The sequence below is a fragment of the Suncus etruscus genome, chromosome 6, assembly GCF_024139225.1.
Source record: "Suncus etruscus isolate mSunEtr1 chromosome 6, mSunEtr1.pri.cur, whole genome shotgun sequence".
NCBI lineage: Eukaryota > Metazoa > Chordata > Mammalia > Eulipotyphla > Soricidae > Suncus > Suncus etruscus.
Genome location: NC_064853.1, coordinates 67,805,508 through 67,826,754, shown reverse-complemented (window position 1 = coordinate 67,826,754; position 21,247 = coordinate 67,805,508). Strand labels below are relative to the sequence as shown.

General features: G+C 36.3%; 2 pseudogenes; both read right to left on the bottom strand.

Moving 5' to 3' along the window:
• Positions 1 to 10,867: 10,867 nt before the first annotated feature.
• On the bottom strand, positions 10,868 to 10,983 carry LOC126012774 (uncharacterized; annotated as a pseudogene).
• Positions 10,984 to 11,805: 822 nt separating this feature from the next.
• Positions 11,806 to 13,140, bottom strand: LOC126010756 (tubulin alpha chain-like; annotated as a pseudogene).
• Between the last annotated feature and the right edge of the window lie 8,107 nt (positions 13,141 to 21,247).

Here is a 21,247-nt window from a genome sequence, read left to right as displayed (position 1 = left end):
AAAAACCTGACTGTTATCTTAATTCTCCAGTTTCTGTTTTTATAAAGTGAAACCATAAATACAAGCAAGGTCACAATATAATAGAGATAATACCATTAAGTTGATAATTTGAGGAGTTTTTTCAAAAGAACTTTTTACAAATGTGAGTCAAAAAATCAAGTTCCTTGTTTTATCCCCAGGTCTGAATGAAGGAACAAAAGAGCAGTTGTTAAACCCAGAGACAAAGACTACTATATGAACAGGTCTACTCACAGAAACCTTTAGCTAAGGCAACATCCAGGAAGAGGAATGCACATTATTCACTACCCATCCCTTTGACCTTTCTAATTTAGGGTGATACCCTTGAAAAATATGTTACAAACATAAACCAGGTTACTTTTAATGGAAAATGTGTGCAAACCTAATTGGACGGAGACAATAGGTGCCAAAGAATGACTTAATCTACATTGGTAAAATGAAGCTGGTCAAAGTCTATACTAGGGATGCCAGCAGTAATTTTCTGGGCAGATTAATTTTTGCATCATACATTTGAGAACTTGTTCTGTTCCTTTTACTATTATCTCTGCTCAAACTTATTACTACCACTTCTTGGTGGCTTTTCTCTGTAGTTACTGTGCTTATTCAAGTCATTTTTTATAAGTTAGTAATTGGATATTTGGCTACTGGTAATCTATTTATGGAGACTGTTATTATTTCTTTGTTTGTTTTATGGATTTAAATTAGATCTATACTCTGACTCTTTGAGCATCTACTTTTGTTGATCAGATGCCATTGTGCCCTGGAATTAATGAATAAGTAGGGTCATTGAGATTCTTCCTAACAGAAAGAAGTACCAGGTTTGTTTTCTTGCTATGTTCTTTCCATAACTTTTTAAATATATCTTTATTTAAACATCTTGATTAAAAACATGATTGTGAATAGGTTTCAGTCATGTAAAGAACACACCCATTCACTAGTGTAACATTCCCACCACCAATGTCCCAAATCTCCCGCCATCCCACCCCACCCTCACCTGTACTCTAGACAGGCTTTCCACTTTCTTCATTCATTCACATGGTTATAATAGTTCTCAGTGTAGTTATTACTATAACTACACTTACCATTCTTTGTGGTGAGCTTCATGAAGTGAGCTGGAACTTCCAGCCCTCCTCTCTTTGTCTCTGAGGATTATTGCAAAAATGTCTTTTATTTTTCTTAAAGTCCATAGATGAGTGAGAATATTCTGTATCTATCTCTCTCCCTCTGGCTTATTTCACTCAGCAGAATAAAGTCCATGTACATCCATGTATAAAAAAAATTTATGACTTCATCTCTCCTGGTGGCTGCATATTTCATTGCGTATATGTACCACAGTTTCTTTAGTGATTCATCTGTTGAAGGGCATCTTGGTTGTTTCCAGAGTCTGGCTATTGTAAATAGCATGGCAATGAATATTGGTGTAAGGAAGAGATTTTTGTATTGTATTTTTGTACTCCTAGGGTATATCCCTAATAGTGGTATAGCTGGATTGTATGGGAGCTCAATTTCCAGTTTTGGGAGGAATCTCCATATCGCTTTCCATAAAGGTTGAACTAGAAGGCATTCCCACCAGCAGTGGATAAGAGTTCCTTTCTCTCCACATCCCCGCCATCACTGCTAGTTCTCATTCTTTGTGATGTGCGCCAATCTCTCTGATGTGAGATGGTACTCATAATTGTTTTGATTTGCATCTCCCTGATTATTAGTGATTATCATATGCTCTTTGGCCATTTGTATTTCTTTTTTGTCAAAGTGTCTGTCTATTTATTCTCCCCATTTTTTTTATGGGATTAGATGTTTTTTCTTATAAAGTTCTGTCAGTGACCTGTATATTTTGAATATTACCCCCTTATCTGAGGGGCATTGGGTGAATAGTTTCTCCCACTCAGTGGGTGGCTCTTGTATTCTGGACACTATTTTTTTTTTGAGGTACAAAAGTTTCTCAGCTTAATGTATTCCCATTTGTTTATCTCTGCTTTCACTTGTTTGGAAAGTGCAGTTTCCTCCTTGAAGATGCCTTTAGTCTCAATGTCATGGAGTGTTTTACCTACATGTTGTTGTATATACCTTATGGTATCAGGTCTGATATCAAGGTCTTTAATCCATTTGGATTTTACCCTCATACATGATGTTAACTTGGGGTCTATGTTTGTTTTTTTGCAAGTGGCTAACCAGTTCTGCCAGCACCATTTGTTGAAGAGGTTTTTCACTGTTCCACTTAGGATTTCTTGCTCCTTTGTCAAAAATTAGGTGATTGCATGTCTGGGGAACATTCTTGGAGTACTCAAGCCTATTTCACTGATCTGAGGGTTTGACTGTATTCCAATACCATGCTGCTTTGATAACTATTGCTTTGTAGTATAGTTTAAAGTTGGGGAAAGTAATGCCTCCCATATTCCTTTTCCCAAGATGTGCTTTAGCTATTCGAGTGTGTTTATTGTTCCAAATGTGTTTGATTCACTTTTTTTGAAGAATGTCATGGGTAGCTTTAGAGGGATCACATTAAATCTGTATAATGCTTTGGGGAGTGTTGCCTTTTTCATGACTTTAATCCTGCCAATCCATGAGCAGGGTATGTGTTTCCATTTCCGTGTGTCCTCTCATATTTCTTGGAGCAGGGCTTTATAGTTTTTTTTTGAATAAGTCCTTCACGTCTTTGGTCAAGTTGACTCCAAGATATTTGAGTTTGTGTGGCACTAATGTGAATGGGATTGCCTTCTGGACACCCATCTCTTCCCTATCATTATTGGTGTTTTAAAAAGGCCATTGATTTCTGTGTGTCAATTTTGTAGCCTGCCACCTTGCTATATGAATCTATTGTTTCTAGAAGCTTTTTGGTAGAGTCTTTAGGGTTTTCGAAGTAGAGTACCATGTCATCTGCAAACAGTAAGAGCTTGACCTCTTCCTTTTCTATCTGGATTCCCTTGATAGTTTTTTCTTGCCTAATCGCTATAGCAAGTACTTCCAGTACTATGTTGAAGAGGAATGGTGAGAGAGGACAGCTTTGTCTTGTACCAGAATTTAGAGGAAACGCTTTCAGTTTTTCTTCATTGAGGATAATATTTGCCATTGTCTTGTGGTAGATGGCCTTAACTATATTGAGAAAGGTTTCTTTCATTCCCATCTTGCTGAGAGTTTTGATCAAGAATGGGTGCTGGATCTTATTAAATGCTTTATCTTCATCTATTAATATGATCATGTGATTTTTATTTTTTTCTTGTTGTTGATGTTTTGTATTATGTTGATAGATTTACGGATGTTAAACCATCCTTGAATTCCTGGGATGAAACCTACGTGATCTTAGTGTATGATCTTCTTGATGATGCATTGGATTCTATTTGCCAGGATTTTGTTGAAGATATTTGCATCTACTTTCATCAGGGCTATTGGTCTATACTTTTCTTTTTTGGCAGCATCTCTGTTTGGTTTTGGTATTAAGGTGATGTTGGCTTCATAAAAGCTGTTTGGGAGTGTTCCTGTTTTTTCAATTTCATGGAAAAGCCTGACTAGGATTGGTAGTAGTTCCTCTTGAAAGGTTTGAAAGAATTCATTAGTAAATCAATCTGGGTTTTTGTTTTTAGGCAGACATTAGATTATAGTTTCATTTTCCTCAATAGTGATGGGGGTGTTTAGATATGCTATATCCTCCTTACTTAACCGTGGAAGGTTATAAGTGTCCAAGAATTTATCCATTTCTTCTAGGTTTTCATGTTTAGTAGCCTAAAGTTTCTTAAAGTAGTCTCTGATTACCCTTTGGATCTCTGCAATATCTGTCGTGATCTCCCCCTTTTCATTTCTAATATGGGTTATCAGGTTTCTCTCTCTCTTTGTGATTTTTGCCAATGGTCTATCAATATTTTTTAATTTTTCAAAAAATCAACTTCTGCTTTCTTTGATCTTTTGGATTGTTATTTGGGTTTCCACTTTATTTATTTCTGCTCTCAGCTTTGTTATTTCCTTCTATCTCCCTATTTTTCATTCCTTTGTTGGTCATTTTCTAATTTAATGAGCTGCTTCATTAAGTAATTCAGGTATGCCCCTTCTTCCTTCTTTATGTGTGCTTGCAAAGCTATATATTTTTCTCTCAGGAATGCTTTTGTTGTGTTTCAATGATTCTGGTAGTTTGTGTCTTCATTATCATTTGTTTCCAGGAAAGTTTTGATTTCCTCTTTGATTTTATCTCAGACACACTGGTTATTCAGTAGCAGGCTGTTTAATTTCCAATTGTTAAAGTTTTTCTTCTGTGTCCCTTTGTAGTTCACATCTAATTTCAGAGCCTTGTAATCAGCAAAGGTAACTTGCCAAATTTCTATCCTCTTGATTTTATGTATCAGCATATGTTCTATTCTGGAGAATGACTCATATACACTGGAGAAAATGTGTGTTGAGTTTTCTGGGGATGGGGTGTCTTCTATATATCTTCTAGGCCTTTTTCTCTGATCTTTCTGTTCAGTTCTAGTATATTTTTTGTTTGGGTATCAGTCTGGTTTACCTATCAAATGTTGATCCAAAAGATCAAAGAAAGCAGAAGTTGGTTCTTTAAAAAAAATGAAGATTGATAGACCATAGGCACGCACAGAGAGAGAAACCTGATAACCTGTATTAGAAATGAAAAGGGGTATATCACTACAGATATTGCCGAGATTCAAAGGGTAATCAGATACTACTTTGAGAAACTCTATGCCACCAAACATGAGAACCTGGAAGAAATGGATAAATTCTTGGACTCTTATAACCCTTCCATGGTTTAATAAGGAAGGTGTAGCATACTTGAACACTCATATCACTATTGAGGAAATTAAAACGGTAATCAAATATGTTCTCCAAAACAAAGCCCAGGCCAGATAGATTCACTAATAAATTCTTTCAAACCTTTCAAAAGGAACTACTGCCAATTCCGAAAAGCTTTTTCATGAAATTGAAAAAACAGGTACCCTTCCAAATAGCTTTTATGAAACCAATATCACCTTGATACTCAAACCAGACAGAGATGCTGCCAAAAAGTTGTACAGACCAATATCCCTGATGAACACAGCTGCAAAGATCCTCAACAAAATCCTGGTAAATAAGATCCAGTGCCTCATCAAGAAGATCATTCACTATGGTTAAGTAGGTTTCATCCCAGGAATGCAAGGATAGCTTAACATATATAAATCTATCAACATAATACCCAACATCAACACCAAGAAAAATAAAAATCAAATTTCATATCAATAGACATAGAGAAAGCATTTGATTAGGTCTAACACCCATTCTTGATAAAAAAAAAAAACTCAGCAAAATGGGAATGAAAAGATCCATTCTCAATATAGTTAAGGCCATCTACCACAAGCCAATGGCAAATATTATTCTCAATTGATAAATAATAAAAGCATTTCCTCTAAATTCTGGTACAAGCCTGTTCTCCCCCACCAGTCCTATTCAACATAGTAATGAAAGTACTTGCTATAGTGATTAGGCAAGAAAAAATATTTCAAGAGAATACAAATAGGTAAGAAAGAGGTCGAGCTCTTACTGTTTGCAGATGGCATGCTACTCTACTTAGAAAATCCTAAAGACTCTACCAAAAAGCTTCTAGAAACAATAGATTCATGGACACTAAGAAAACAACCTCTCACATTAGTGTTACACAAACTCAAATATCTTGGAATCAACTTAACTAAAGGTGTGAAGGACCTATACAAAAAAAAAACTATAAAACCCTGCTCCAAGATATATGAGAGGACACACAGAAATGGAAACACACACCCTGCTCATGGATTGACAGGTTAACAACATTAAAATGGCAATACTCCCAAAGCATTGTACAGATTTAATGTGATTTTTCTAAAGATACCCATGACATTCTTCAAAGAAGTGGATAAAAGATTTTTGAAATTCATTTGGAACAATAAACATGCTCGAATAGCTAAAGAACTCCTAGGGAGTTCTAGCCATAGGACCCCTGGGCTGACCACTTAGTCCAGGGGAACAAGGTTCCCCCCACACCAGGCGGGTCTTCAGGGCCACGTCTGGTTAATCGGGCCCTGGGGGAAGGGGGTGAGAAATTCCTCCCTAGGCATCCAAAAACTACAGAGGCTCGGCTGGGCTCAGAACACTCTGCATGCCAGGATTTTTTGGTGTGTTTGCCTGGTATGTTGGGGGCTCTGGGCAGGACAGCTAGCCATAGGACCCCTGGGCTGACCACTTAGTCCAGGGGAACAAGATTCCCCCCACACCAGGCGGGTCTTCAGGGCCACGCCTGGTTAATCAGGCCCTGGGGGGAGGGGGTGAGAAATTCCTCCCTAGGCATCCAAAAACTACAGAACCGCGCGGGGGCATGTACTTCATGTATTCAGAATATTCCTTATTCTTATGTTATGTTTTGCATATACAGAATATTCATTTTGTATTCTGCCCTTTCCCACACCCCTACAAAGCTCTTTTTTACTCCTTAACTCTCTAATCCCCTCTCAAACATCACTAACCTACATTACTCTTTTTAACTTCAGTAGTGTACAATCCTAATCACAGTCCAAAGCTGTGCATTGTGTGTGACAACCCCAAACTGTTTCAAGATACATAAAATGGACACGTTTTCTTTAGAATATTTTGTGTTTTTTCTCTGACAGCTATAATTCTTACTAAATGTTGTCTTATACAGTGATGATTCTAACCACTTTTTATCTTCTCTTTTTGAGCTGTTTAACAAGGAATTTTGGTGGAAGAGTCCCCCAGTTTAATGCTTATGATTGAACCATGTCATGGGAATCATTGGAATTGTTCTTATGGCCCCCATATGCTCCAATAACACCACGTGGCATTGCTTCTTATTTGCATAGGCACATTAAAATGGGAAAATATTATACATACAAATAAGATCCTATCTAATAGAGATTGGAACACACAAATCTTGTAGTGCAAAGGGATCTTACACCCTGAACATTGACATAAAGACCTGGCACAGACCTCAGAAGAAAGGGCATAATCCATTCTCCCCTGAACCAGGGAAGCCATCTACGAAACATCCAGGCTGGTCTATAACATCACCTGGAAGCAATCCTTTACCACGGAAGACCTACACTGCTCAGACTTCGACCTGCTCAAAAGAGACTTCCCTTAACACTGAAGACTTAACAACAACAACGACCTGCTTACAGGACAGGGCTCCCTGCATTGCCCTTTGATTGTGAGGTGAAAGGAGAGGATGCTCCACATCCTGACTTCAATGTAAGATATGCAGATTCCAGGATCTTTAATACAGAAGCATGATACCAACAACAGAGACTGTGTGAAAAATAAAAGTGTGTTGGCACTACAGACAATATATTGGATTGGACGATCTAGCTTGCCTGGAGCCTAGACTTGGTCTTGTGCCAGGAAACTTCAGGGGTCTGATCTCTTTGTACTTAGGCCAAGGTTATTTCTTTCCATGTCCCTCATATTTTGGTGGGCCTATGCAAACAACAATTGCCACTCTAACACCATTTTTACTGTGCTCCTTTGACTCTAATCCTTAAAAAGAACTCACTTAAAATTTGAGGTTAACTTAAGCTAATATGCATGTATATGGAAATGTAAGAAAATACTATGCCTGTAATGTTTAAGGAGTTACGTAAATTTTATGGCTTTAGATTGCCTTGTGTACTGTTAAGAAATATTATAATGTGTTACAATCTGGGGACTTGAGGGACAAAGTAATTTACATGGATTCTGTCTTATTTATCTTAATGTTCTTTGGCTGAAATTTCAAAGTTAAGATATCAGCAAGGGGACTTCTGAGAATTATGTTATGGGTGATTGTCCTTCCACTGTAACTTTACCTTGTCCTCTTTCTTTGCACCCTTGTTCTCATAATTAAAAATAAAAATTAAAAAAAAAGAACTCCTAGGGAAAAGGAATATGGGAGGCATTACTTTCCCCAATTTTAAACTGTATTACAGAGCAGTAGTTATCAAAACAGCGTGGTATTGGAATAAAAACAGACTCTCAGATCAGTGGAATAGGCTTGAGTACTCCTAGAATGTTCCCCAGACATACAATCACCTAAATTTTGATTTAGAAGCAAGAAATCCTAAATGGAGCAAGGAAAGCCTCTTCATCAAATGGTGCTTGCACAACTGGTTAGCCATTTGCAAAAAAAAAAAAAAAAGGTGAACTCAGACCCCCAGCTAACACCATGTGCAAAGACAAAATCCAAATGGATTAAAGACCTTGATATCAGACCTGAAACCATATATAGAACAACACATAGGTAAAAGACTCCAAGTGATTGAGACTAAAAGCATCCTCAAGGAGGAAATAGCACTCTCCAAACAAGTGAAAGCAAAGATAAACACATGGTAATATATTAAGCTGAGAAGCTTCTGCACCTCAAAGGAAATAGTTGCCCAGGATTCAAAAGCCACCCACAGAATGGGAGAAGCTATTCACCCAATACTAATCAGATAAGGGGCTAATATCCAAAATAAACAAAGCACTGACAGAATTTAACAAGAAAAAAAATCCAGTCTCATCAAAAAATAGGTAGAAAAAATGAACATACACTTTGTCAAAGAAGAAATACAAATGGCCAGAAGGCACATGAAAAAATTCTCCACACCACTAATCATCAGGGAGATGCAAATCAAAACAACTATGAAGTACCATCTCACACCACTTATATTGACACACATCATAAAGAATGAGAACAAGCAGTGCTGCAGGGATGTGGAGGAAAGAAACTCTTATTCATTGCTGGTGGGAATGCCTTCTAGTCCAACCATTATGGAAAGTGGTCTGGAGATTCCTCCAAAAACTGGAACTTGACCTTCATACAATCCAGCTATACCACTCCTTGGGATATACCCTAGGCACACAAAAATACAATACAAAAATTCCTTCCTCACACCTACATTCATTGCAGTGATATTTATAATAGCCAAACTCTGGAAACAACCAAGATGCTTTTCAATAGATGAATGGCTAAAGAAACTGTGGTACATATACACAATGGAATATTATGCAGCTGTCACAATAGATGAGTCATGAAATTTTCCTATATATGGATGTACATGGAATCTATTATGCTGAGTGAAATATGTCAGAGGGAGAGAGATAGATGCAGAATAATCTCACTCATCTATGCATTTTAAGAAAAATAAAAGACATTTTTGCAATAATTCTCAGAAACAAAAGAGAGGAGGGCTGGAAGATCCAGCTCGCAAGATGAAGCTCACCACAAATATTGATGAGTGCAGTTAAAGAAATAACTACATTGAGAAATATCAGAACATTGTGAATGAATGTGGGAAGTAGAAGCCTGTCTCAAGTACAGGCGGGGGGTGAGAATTGGTGATGGGAACGTTGCACTAGTGAAGGGGGGTGTTCTTTACATGGCTGAAACCCATCTACAATCATATTTGTAATAAAGGTCTTTAAATAAAGATATAAAAATTTACAAAAGAACAACTCCATTCACCAGTGCAACATTCCCATCACCAATGTCCCAAATCTACCTTCTCTCCGCCCTACTCCCTGCCTTTATGTGAGATAGTCTTTCTACTTTCTCATTCATTCACATTGTTATGATAGTTGAATTTTAATGTCAAATTGCTTCCAAGTTTCAAATATATATTGAGAATATATGAGTTTTATTGGAGGTTAGCATTTATCTAAATGACATCATTAGTCTGTACCACCAGTTAAAACATCATTAATAAGGACTGCAATTAACACTATGCATTTTAAAATCATGCTTGTCTTCAAAATATAGTAATAAAGTATAAAGAACAAAGTTATATCTAGACTGTAAATGTGGGGGCAAAATTTATAATCTCAGTGTCCTCCCAAGTCTTTAAAAAAAAAACATAGCTTTATGTTTTAACTAGCATTTATCTTTTAACCTAAGTAGAGTTTGAGAAAATAATGAAAGAGATTAGCTCTAGAGAAGTAAAATACAAATATAAGTAATTGACTAGGTGTGTTGGGATGACAGTATATGTTAAAATTATCATAATATATACTCTATTTTATTTAATTACGTTTTATTTGATTACATTTATTTGTTTCTGCTGCACAATTTTTTCTTAAAGGAAGACTTACAAATTGAAACAGGAATGACTATTAACCCAGGAATTTTTCTCCCAACAAGTACTCCAAATGCAACTTTATATTTCTTTAAAGCCAAGTGTTTCTCCATGAGAACTTGAAGCCAGTGGAAATTTTGTTAGAGAATAACTATGCCAAATCTCATTCCTCTAGAGATATAAGGGTGGGAGAAAGGGGAGAAATAAACAAATGTTGAAGTGGAACCATTTGTTCTGTAGTCCAAAGCAAAGCAAATAAAATAAAATAAAACAGACCAGTACTGGGTGGGCTAAAAACTAACCTAGAAGGCTGAGTGCTAAATGGAATTCATTAAAATGACTTTTTGTAAGGCATCTTGATGTAACCCTACCCTTACAACTCCCCATGCCCCTTCAAGTTGGCAGTGTTCACTAAATTTGATGTTAGTTATTAATTTCTGAACTTTTCTTTCCCAAATATATATTTACTGAAATACTTTACTTTTTGTCTTTTATGATTCCTACTTTCTCTTTACTCTCACCTTGCTGGACCCTCATTCTCTTCTTTGCTGTCCTCACATGTCCTTGTTTTCTAAATGAAGAATATTTTCATTCCTTCTAAACATTTTTTTTTGAAATACACAAATATTTATTCAGTCATGAGCATGAATAATTTCACATTTTTTTCCTTTGTGGAAACAAATTTTTTAAATATTGTATATTCAAATAAACCCTATCAATGTGCATATGGTACAGATAATCTTCCATGTTTATTGATAAAAATTACCAATCTAAGTTGTCAGTTTACTGTTTGCTACTTTTCTAGTGACTGCATCTTATTTTATTTTCGTCAGAAAGAACACGTATCAGATATTAAACTGATAAGAACTACTTGATACTGATATTACACTTGATCTTAGCCAAAAGGCTGAGAAGCAATCTTCATCTTTTTATTTAAACACCGGGCTTAAAAGGTTGTTTATACCACAGATTATTTTTACAGATAAAAGGTTATTACGACTTTCATCAGTACACATTTCTCACCACCAATGTCAAAAGTTTCCCTCTCACCCTTCCTGAAGCTCTCTTCCCCCCCACACATCCTCCCCCACCTACTTGTGAGGCAGGCATTTAAATGCTCTCTCTAATTTTTCTTTTTTGACACTTTGATTTGCACTACTGTTAATGAAAAATACCATGTATGTGCTTTTCATATAGATAATTTTCTATTCTAAGATCACTCTCTAATTTTTGTGGCAAACTTTCAACCATAGTCTTCTTAATTCTCATCTTTATTATCTCTGGATATCATTATCACATCATCTTTTATTTCCCTTATATATCACAGAAGAGTAAGTATTTTTTCTTATTCCTCTGACTCATTTCATTCAGCATGATATTCTCCATGTCTATCCATGTTTAAGCAGATATCATGACTTCATTCTTTCTAAAGTCTGCATAGTATTTTTTTTGTAGATGTACCAGCGTTTCTTTAGCCACTCATCTATTTTCAGGCATTTGGTATTGTAAATAGTATTTTAAATTGTAAATAGTACTGCAATGAACATAGAAATTTAGAGGTATTTTCTGCATGGCAATTTTGAGTTCCAAGGGTATAACTGTAAGAGTGGAATTGATGGATCATATGTAGGCTCAATTTATAATTATTTTAACACTTAAAACCATATTATATTAACAGGTTAGAATCAGTAGACAACAAAGACAATTCCAAAACAACAGTAAGGTAAAATTGGAAGACACATTAATAGTCTTTATCCTCATCCTCTCTGTCAACACTCTACACCAACCTCTTCATAATCCTTCTCAAGGGCAGTCATATCCTTACTAGCTTCAGAGAACTCTCCCTCCTCCATGCCCTCATCCACATACCAGTGAACAAGGCACGCTTGTTATACATTAGATCAAACTTATGGTTTAGGTGAGCCCTTATCAATGGCTGTGGTGTTGTCAGCAAGCACACAGTTCTCTTTATTTTGGCCAGGTATCTACCAGGAACCACAGTGGGAGGATGGTAATTAATAGCAACTTTGAAGCCAGTGGGACACCAAGCCACTGATTGGATGCTGTGCTTGATCTTGATGGTGGCAATGGCAGACCGACATGTTTGGGGATCATATCACCATGGTATAACAGGCAACAAGCCATGTATTTACCATGGCAAGGGTCGCACTTCACTATCTGGTTGACTGGCTCAAAGCATGCATTGTTGATATCTGCAATAGAAAACTGTTCATGGTAAGCTTTCTTAGCAGAGATGGCAGGGCATTATGTGGCCAGAGGGAAATGAATTAGGAAATAGAGCACCAGGCTGGTCTGGAATTCTGTCAGATTGACATTCAGGGCCTCATCAAATTGGAGAGAAGAAGTGATGGAGGACACAATCTGGCTAATATGGTGGTTCAGGTGAGTGTAGGTTGGGTGCTCAATATCAAGGTTTCTAAAATAAATGTCATAGATGACCTCATTGTCCACCATGAAGTTGCAATCAGAGTATTCTAGAGTGGTATGGTTCATAAGAATGAAGTTGTAGGGCTCAACCACAGCGGTGGGAACCTGGGTCTGGATTTATGGAGAACTCGAGCTTGGAATTCTTTCCATAATTGACAGAGAGGCAGTCCATCAGCAGAGAGGTACACCCAGAACCAGTTCGAACCCCTGCCAAAGCTGTGGAAGTACAAGAAGCCCTGAAGGCCTGTGCACTGGTCAGCTAGCTTACGAATTTGGCCCAAGACAAGGTCAATTATTTCCTTGCCTATAGTGTAGTATCTACAGGCATAGTTACTGGCAGCATCTCCCTTGCCTGTGTTGAACTGCTCTGTATAGATGAGCTGGAAGTAGGTGCCAGTGAGAATTTCATTGACTCAGAGTTCCAGGTCTACAAACACAGACATGGGCACATGTTTGCCAGTTCCTGTTTTACTTAAGAAGATATTGAAGGAGTCGTCTCCTCCCAGAATTGTCTTGTCACTAAGCATTTGGCCATCAGGCTGGCCAAATCTAAGCAGGAGAGCTCCCAGCAGACATTGCCAATCTAGAAATGAGCCTGACCAACGTGGATGGAGATGCACTCATACATGATTAGGAGTTGTCGAGTTTCATGGGAAAGGAGAAGGTGAGGGCGTTCTGCATAGGAAAGCTCATGCTAACAGACTGACAAGGAGTCTGGAGAAGTAGTGCTGCAGACGTCCAGCATTGCTAAGCAGAACTTTCGTGGGGTTCGGGAACCTTTCACAGGGAGAGAAGTGGGAGCACGAGTGGACGGATATAAAATATGAAAATGAAATAAATGAAACCACACAAAATGCATTGTATGGGGACCCTCGTCCAAGGGACGAGAGACAAATTTATTTTTCAGCTGATGACATTTTAAGCACAGATTCTGGAATGCAGGGTGTCATCAGGGAGAACAAAGAGTGGGAGATGTTCCGGAGAAAGTACAATGAGGGACCAAGCCTTAAATCTATATATTAAAAGACCATTCTTCAGGTGAGGAAAAGTCCTTTTGGGTGTTAGTAGAGAAAATGTTTTTTAGGATAAGGAGAAAAACAAGTTTTTCAAGAAACCAGGAGGAGAGAGATAAAAATATTTGTGATGTTTATCTGGTCGCTGGAAGATAGATTTTAGGGGGGATGGAAATAATTGTTTACCATCATAGAGCTAGACTCAGAAAAAACAAGCTGCTGGTGCCAGGTTATACGAGTTACAAATAAGCTAGCCAGCGGGGAACTTTTGGCAGGCTTTTGGTACCATCTTTTTTTTGTCTAAAGGAAAGCTGAGGCCTGATTTCTATAGTGGCCAAATAGAAAGAAAAATGTAATGTTACAGCCATGTTGGATTTACCACCAATGATCCACGCAAAGGGTCAAATGATTGACTTTGCTAAGCGGGCCTTTTGGCAAATAATTCTTTGGGAGGAAGGCACTGCCCCAGGAAGGCAAAAAGCCATGTCTGGTGCATGCCCCCCTAAGTGGGGGGTAACAAAGTAGAGCTCGGTTTCTAGTTTTTTGAGGAATATTCATATTGTTTTCCAGAAAGGCTGAAACAGTCTACATTCCCACCAGCAGTGAAAGTCCCTTCTCCTGCATCCATGCCAAGAAATAGTTGTTTTTGTTCTTTGTAATGTGTGCCAATCTCTGTGGCACACATCTCACAATAGTGATATATCTCATGATTGTTTTAGTTTGCATCTTCCTAATGGTTAGTGATGTGGAGCAATTTTTATGAGTTTTTTTGGAAATCTGTATTTTTTTATTGAGAAAATGTCTGCTCATTTCTTCTCCACATTTTTGTATGGATTTAGAAAGTTATTTTACTTGCTAAGTTCTATCAGTTCCTTGTATAATTTATATGCTAACCCCTTTAACAGATGGATATTGCATGAATAGTTTCTCCTATTCTGTGGGTAACTTTTGGTTACTAGCCACCATTTTTATTGAATTGAAGATATTAATCTAATCTCACTTGTTTATCTTTGCTTCCACTTGCATCGACAGTGGTGAGTCCTCCTTGACTACACCTTTAATTTCAATGCCTTGGAGTATTTTGTATATATTTTCTTCTATGTACCTTTGGTTTCAGGTATGATATCAAAATATTTAATCCATTTGGATTTTATTCTGTACAAAAGTTAAAGATGTCTGAGTTCACATTTTTGCATGTTGCTGGCCAGGTTTCCCAACACTACTTGTTGTAGAGGATTTTCTTTCTACACTTTGTATTTCTTGGCTTTTCATCAAAGTTAAATTTGTTATATACCTGTTAGAAATCTCAGAAAACTCAAGTCTACCATTTATCTGAGGGTCTTTTTTTCAATCTATGCTGTCTTAATTATTATTGCTTTATGTAAAATTTAAAGTTGGGGAAAGAGATGCCTCCCTTCTTTTCCCCCTAATATTGCTTTAGCTCTTTGCAGGCATTTAATGTTCCAAATAAATTTACAGAGTATTTGATCCACTTCTTTTAAATATATTATGGGAATCCTTACAGCAATTACACTAAATCAGTATGGTAATTTGGGAAGTATTGCCATTTTAATAATGTTAATTCTCTTAATCCATGAACAGGTGATATGTTTCCATTTCTGTGTCCTCTTTTATTTCTTGAACAATGTTTTGTAGTTTTTTTGTATAGATCTTTTACCCCTTTAATTAAATTGATTCTAAGGTTCTTGATTTTCTGATACACAATTGTGAATTTTTAATGTCTCATATTTTTTATTATTTTATATAAAATCACCATGGATTTTTGTGTGTTAATTTGATTTACAAATTTATTGTTTCTAAAACCTTTTGTAAGAGTCTTTAGGATTTTCTAAATATAGTATCTTATCTCCAAACAATGAGAGCTTCACTTCTACTTTCCTAACTGGATGCCCTTTATATCATTTTATTGTCTGATTACTATGATAAGTACTTCCAGAAATATGTTGAGAGAGTAGTGAGAGTGGGCAACATTATCTTTTGCAAGATCTTAGAGTTAAGGCTTTTAGTTTTTCACCATTGAGTATAATAATTGACATGAGATTGTGGTGAATGGCTTTGACTGTTTTGAAAAAAGTTCCTTCCATTCCCATATTATTGAGAGTTTTTATCATGAATGCTTGTTGGACCTTTTAAAATGCTTTATCTATAATATGATCATATGATTTTTATTTTTCCTTTACTAATATAGCGTATTACAATGATTGACTTGCATATGTTAAAGCATTCTTACATATCTGAAATGCATCATGGTTTATGAACTTTTTGATGAGTTTTTGAATCCTATTTTCTAGATATTTTTGAGACCCATTGCAACTGTGTTGATCAAGGACATTGGTCTGTAGTTCTCTTTTTTGTGGCCTCTCTTTCTGCTTTTGGTATCAGAATAAGATTAACTTCATGGAAACTATTTGAGAGGTTTTTTTTTTTTCTTCATTTTACTATAAAGGCCTGAAAAGGATTGGCTGTTGGTCCTCTTAAAAGTTTGAAAGAATTCCAGAACCGAGACTATTGTGTGGTGCTTCTCTTTATTGCTGTAGGGCTCACTGATATTTAATTTGACATTTATTTTTGTATTTTTATGGTGTTTCAATTACCTTTTTCATGTCCTCTCTCAAACTGAGGCTGATAGCCACTAGAAGTACTCCACCCATTTTCAACATTTTTTTTTTGCTTAATCTTTACCCTATCCTATTGCTTTTCTTTCCCTCAAACAAAACCACATAACTCGATTTATCTAGCTTAGCCTCTCAAATAGAGGGAGAAACAAGGGAGGGCACCAGGACCAAACAGGATCACTGATAGTAAGCTAGACAAAGATGGGACCACCTACTCTAGCAGCCCCGGGGGGTGATGGTGGGGGGTATGGATTGCAGAAAGGGAATGGGGAAGGGGGGAGAACAAATTTGGTGGTGGGTATTCCCCTGATTCAATGTTAATATGTACCTAAAATAGTAATGTGAAAGATATGTAAGCCACTATGATCAAAATAAAAATTAAGAAAAAAAGAAAAAACACTCGCACAGGTGACACCCACAAAAATAAAGTTTGAAAGAATTCACTAGTAAATCCATCTGGGTCTGTGCTTTAGTTTTTAGGAAGCCTTTCTATTACCATTTTTAAATTCCTCAATAATGATAGATCAGTTCAGATGTTCCAAATCACTGGGTTCAACTTTGGGAGGTTATGAGAATCCAATAATTTATTTATTCAAGTTCTATTGTTTTGTGGCATAAAATTTCTCAAAGTAATCTTTTATAAAATTTTCCTTTAATTCCACATTTGCTGTGTCCCACAGATTCTGATAATTCATGTCTTCATTATTGTTTGTTTTCAGGAATCTTTTGATTTCCTATTTTATTTCATCTCAACCCACTGGCTGTTCAGTAGTGAGTTGTTTAATTTCCAGGTGTTAAAGCTTTTTTTCTTTGTCTGTACTTAACTTTTAATTTCAGTGTATTATGATCTGAGAAGGTAGTTAATAGAATTTAAATTATCTTGATTTTATGAAGCTATGTTTTGTAGTCCAACATTAAAGTGTCTCTTGTATCCTTCATGTACATTTGTATTCAGCTTTTGGGTCTGGAGAACCCCATATATAATATATAATGTTTTATATATATATATATATTACACACACTAATATACTTTCTTCCCTTTCTTCCTTCAGAACCAGTATATAATTATTGAGTTTTAGTCTGTTAACCAATCAAGGGATGAGAGAGCCAGTACTGAAAGCTTACACAATTATTGTGTTGGTTATTGATATCTTTCTTCAAATCTATCAACAATTGTTTAAATATTTTGCTGGCTCCTTATTGAGTGCATATATGTTTAGGAGTATGATTTCTTACTAATGTACATATACCTTGATTATAAAGAAATTTCAATCTCTGTCTCTTATAGTCTTTCTATAAACATAAAGTTTATGTTGTCCTATATTAGTGTGGCCACTTCAGCCTTTTTTATAGAGTAATTTTCTAGAATGATTATCCTCCAAGCATTGAGGTTGAGTTGGCTATGTTGAGTCTATGTTGGTTCTGACTATTCAAGTATGTTTTTTACATGCAGCAAAATGTTGAATTCAATATTTTGATTCATTTTGCCATTCTGTGTCTCTTACTTGGTACATTTACTTCATTAAGGCTGAGAGATATTATTGTCATGGTATTATTATATTTTTGTAGGAGTTTGTTATGCCTGTTGTGTCTGACTTGACTTAAGGTAGATATTTCAGCTCTTCTCTTCTGATTGCTTTTGAGTCTGTAAATTTTCTTTTTAAAAAATTCTTTATTTAAGCACCATGATTACAAGCACGATTGTAGTTGGGTTTCAGTTATAAACAGAACATCCCCATTCACGAGTGCAAAATTTCCATCACCAACCATCCCTCCCTCTTTTCCAACCCTTGCCTGTATTTGAGACAGGCAATCTAATTATCCACTCTTAAAATCGTCAAGATAGCTGTTAGTATATTTATTTTCTTAACTGCACCCCTACTCTTTGTGGTGAGTTTCATGTCCTTCCAGCCCTTGTCTCTATTGTCTCTGGACATTATTACAATAATGTTCTTAATTTTTCTTAAAACCCATAAACAAGTGAGACTATTCTGTGTCTCCCTCTGACTTATTTCACTCAGCATAATAGATACCCTATACATCCATTTATAGGAAAATTTTATGACTTCATCTCTCATGACAGCTGCATTCCATTGTGTATATGTACCACAGTTTCTTTAGCCATTCATCTATTGAAGGGCTGTGGTGTAAGATGGTACCTCATTGTTATTTTGATTTGCATCTCCCTGTGATGTGGAGCATTTTTTTCCATGTTCCTTTTGGCCATTTGTATTTCTTCTTTGACAAAGTGTTTGTTCGTTTCTTCTCTTTATTTTTTGATGGAATTAGGTGTTTTTCTTGTTAAGTTCTGTCAGTAACTTGTATATTTTTGATATTAGCCTCTTGTCTGATGGGTATTGGGTGAATAGATTTTCCCATTCTGTGGGTGGCATTTGTATCCTAGGCTACTTCCTTTGAGGTTCAGAAGCTCCTCAGCTTAATATAGTCCAATCTGTTTATCTCTGCTTCCATTTTTTTAGAGTGCAGTTTTCTCCTTGAAGATGCCTTTAGGCTCAATGTCATGAAGGGTTTTACCTACTTGTTGTTCTATATACCTATGGTTTCAGGCCTGATATCAAGATCTTTAATCCATTTGAATTTGACCTATGTGCATGGTGTTAGCTGGGGTCTGAGTTCACTATTTTACAAGTGGCTAACCAGTTGTGCCAACATCACTTATTGAAGAGGCTTTCCTTGCTCCAATTTGGATTTCTGCCCCTTTATCAAAGATTAGTTAAGTCTGTAAATTTTCTAAGTTGTTATTTGCCTGTAAAGCTGTCTATACTTCATTCAAGCTTGAATGAAAGTCTGTCTGGGTGAAGTATTCTTGGTGAAGCATTTATTTCATTGAGTTTTGTCACTATCTCTCATCACTACCTTCTGGCCTTGAGAGTTGATTGTGATAAGTCTGCTGTAAATCTTAAAGATGTCTCTTAGTATATAATTTCCCCTTTTGAACTTGTTTTCAGTTTTCTATATCTATCTGTGATTTCCATCAGAGTGACTAGCATGCACCTTAGGGTGCTTTTTTTGGGATATTTTTTTAGCTGGTACTCTTTAGAGATCCAAGATATGCTTGCATGCACTCTTTAATTCTGGACATTGATCATTAGTAATGTCTTTTACTGTTGATTCTTCATCAGGGTTGTCCTCCTGGGTCGTTGGGATCCCAATGATTCTTACATTGTTTCTATTGAGTTTATTCCAGAATTCTATTGACATCTGTTAGCTTTCTTTAAAAATTTTGTCCAGTGTCTTCTGTTCTATAGAGGTGTTATGCAGCTCATATTGTACTTCCAAGATTCTGTCCTCAGTGGCTGTTACCCTCTAGTAAGCTTTTCAGTGAAGTTTTCATTTACCTATCATGTTTTTTCAGCCCTGATATTTCTGTTTGAAGTTTTCTTATAATCAATCTCATATCCTCTTGAGTCTTATGAGTCTTCTATCATTTCTTTAAGTTCTTTGAACATCCTTAAAATTTCTTCTGTGAGTCCTGATCAGTAATGTTACATAGGTGGCTGGTGTTGGTTGGATATCCAGAACTAGAATCTTCAGTCATAAGGTATAGTGGAGTTCTGTGTAGTTTTCCTACTGCTAGTTTTGTTATATGGTACGATTATTTTGAGTTCTGGTGCAGCTCCTTGACTGGAAGCAATGTTCTGCCATAAAGTGAAGCAGAGCAGCTACACTCTTTATGGTCTCATACACCTCAGATAGATTCAAACTGAGGCATTTTCAAATAAATATATCCTCTGTCCACAACAGACCCTGCTGCTGCATTTGGGTTCATGTATATCAGTTTGATTAGACTTAGTGTTTTTTACATCCAAACACTGGGCATCACCTACGGCCTCTCTGCTTATCTCACACACCTCAGGTATTTTGCACTGGGTGCTTTTTCTCTCAACTTCTTCCTGCAACCAACAGGCTGCTGTGTCTGGGTTCAATTGAAACTGGCAATTTTTAAACTTTTGAAATGCAAACTGTTGAGTTAAGAACACACAGGGAAGAATTTATTGGTACACAAAAATGTCAAGGTCAAGAAAGCACCCTGAATTTCACTTAGAGCTACAGAGAAGTTTATCAAACCACTTTTCTGAAGCTGCCTTGAGGGAAGTCAAACCTAAACATTCTTTTGAACTGAACTTATCAAGTCCCTTGGTATAAATGTCATGTATCTAGTTCCCAACTTCTACATCTAAAATTATCATTTCTTAAATCTCATATATTTAACATATAAATATGCAGATATTATTGTGTTACCTGAAAATGCATTTTACTTTGCTTTCAAATGAATCCAGCCACTTTGTACCACAGATCCAACATGATCAGCCTCTTCCACTTAGGTTCCCAAGTACTTTCTCACTTTTTCTTCTCACACCATCTCTTCTTCATATCGCCTTCAGTTAGATTCAATAACAATCAGCCTGATGGTCACTCATGTCTTTGTATAAAATGTGATATGAATCTTAATCACTCCATCCTACTATATGTGTCTCTCTCTCCCTTTATCTTGTTCCAATTCTGGTTCTATATTCTGACCACACTAATTTAGAAGCAGATATGGAATATATCTAGCTTGTCCTATTCTCAAAGTTTCTGCATGCTTGCTATACCTTTCCTCAATTAGTGCTATTAAAGCTTATTTTAGGTAATTTTCAATCACCTTAAAAATAGAACCTTGTCTATTGACAAGAGGCATTCTCAAATCTTCTTTCTACTAAAATCCCACTTTATCAATTTCTTTTAGCACAGATTTTATTCCTGAGATGTTATTGATTTTTTTGTTTCCATGTGATATATTACTTGTAAAGAGTTTTCTTCACTTCTACAGGGTAAATAACACTCCTAGTTTAAGGAGTAAAGCCTACAAACACTTGGTGAACAATTGTTTGGCCCAAAGAACAAATCTGAAGTATAACCACTGTTATCCCTCATGAACTCTACTTATTGAAATTTGTGGAAATACAGTGTTGAAGATTTGGCTCTAATTCAGCATGACTGTTAACATTCCAAGAAGTGGAATGAAGATTAAATTATGTTTGAGGATGTTTTCTCTAATTTAATGAATGTGTGTCAGATTTAT